Here is a 2,081-nt window from a genome sequence, read left to right on the forward strand (position 1 = left end):
AAGACAGTGCAAGAATTTTATTTTATGCAGTGTGTGTCATTTGGTTTTATAACCAACTCAAAATAAAATAAAGAGATGGAAATAATCTGCCTCCATCTCCTTGTTCTTTGTCTTAAATATTGTTGGCCTGGTGTGTGACCAAGCCTTTTATATATAAATCCTGCTTTCCAAAAAAGATAGGATACACTTAATTATATTTGTGCTCTTCTACACATTTTTTTAAAAAAAATTTATACTGGTTTTCTTTTCAATTATCTGCCACCCTCTGTGCGGGGGACTGAGGTACGAGTTTAAAGAATACCGAGTTTTCAGCTGAGAGACTACTATGGTCATATCCTTTTCGATGCAAATCTTGCTCTCCCTCTCAAATTTCACTTGTATGACTTTGTTCATTTTGGATTCTTTGTAAGATCTCTCTTCATTTCCTCTGTTCCTATCAGACCCTTATATTTCCTTGTACTCTTTGGCCAAACACCATTGTTTTTATCTTACTGGGTGGAACAGTAGATGCTGTTCCAGCTTAGATATTAATTTCCTTTCCAGTGCAGCAGTTCTGAGCTGGAGTTCATTAGCATTTCTTTTCAATTTTGAAAGGAGATTTGATCTCTCAGAGCCCTGCCACAGTGTCTGTGTTTTCTGGATGATTCATTGTGGCTGCTTTCAGTTAAGGTCAGGTTTCTGCTGCACATAGAAAAGCAAACAAGCAGTTAATTCAGTGCATCCTTGTATTTTCCTGTAAACATGCCTACCGCAGTATTACCTCTCTCAGCACTCTTGCTTAACATGCCTTCGTTTGTAAAGGATTGATTTGTTCAGCAGGATTATTGGTAGTTGATTCTAGGAGTAAATTTTCTTTGGAATCTATTTGAGAAGGTAAATCTTACTTATCTATGCCTTTTTAAAGTTAACTTATTTTTGTTGTCATCAAATCTTTAATATTTGTGCTTTTCTACACAGTAGTGTTAAGATGCTAATGCTGTTTGGGGATAAAGTTCAAGGATGACAGCTACCCTATTCATTTTAGTAAAGACACAATTTGTTTAAGTAGTAGAAATGCAAGGAGCATTCACAGACTAGTCATCTTACTGTTATTATGTACAATAATTATACTGAAAGGAAAACGTGCCTCCTAGGGCTTAGGAAACCAAGGGTCAGGTTCCACCTCTGCTGTCATCTACCTCTGGACTATAGGCAGGTCAGACCAATTTTCTGACCTCTTTCCTTCTCTGTAAGATGGGATCACATTTTTGCCCTCCTTTGTCTCCAGACTCTTGTGGATGGCCATGTGGAATCATGAAGGTGGCAGTGTGGTAATCCCGCTCTTGCCCAGGGTGGACCACAGCCTGACATTATACTGTTCTCTCTGTCTGTCTGCCTTTGCATCCTGGTCTTCGGCCCTTCTTTATATTATTCCTAATGGCAATGAACTTTGATTCCATGCACACATAGTAGCCTTCTAACCCTACCTGCCCCTCAAGACTTGACCTGTCTCCCCAGCCACACCCTAAATTCCTTCTCCCCCTGGAACTCGCCCTTGTTCTTCCTAATCTGCAGTAGCCTTTTAGTAATCTCTGGCACTTCATCACCTTGTCATCACAAGGCTGATTTATAGTTGTTCACATATGTGTCCTGTATTGCTAACTAGACTAAAACCCGTGATTTGGCATCGGAGGCAACACTGCCCTTGTATGGATCCAGAGTTATTGGATGCTGCCTGGCATGCCTTGGATCAATCAGGCAAATGCCCCAGCCTCAGCTTTACCACTTGCATACTACTTTAAATGATCTCTGTTCCCATGTAGAAACACGAATTGGATGTCTTTCAGTCTTCTTACAAACAATTAAGGAGTGACCACCGTGGGAAGCCAGGCACCAGGTGTTGCTTCTGCTATAAAATCTGGGTTTTCACCATGTAGTCAGGAAGGCCAGTGCACACATGCACCCTGTCCAGAGGGAGCAGAGAGAGCGTTTCCTTACTGTGAGAATGATGGGCATTCAGGGAAGGACTAATAAACCAGGAATAAAGAGGAGCTATCCTGTTCTGTGAGAATGGGTCTTACAGGATGAATGAGCAAGAGTTC

This window comes from Myotis brandtii, unplaced genomic scaffold, assembly GCF_000412655.1.
Source record: "Myotis brandtii unplaced genomic scaffold, ASM41265v1 scaffold240, whole genome shotgun sequence".
Taxonomy (NCBI): Eukaryota; Metazoa; Chordata; class Mammalia; order Chiroptera; family Vespertilionidae; genus Myotis; species Myotis brandtii.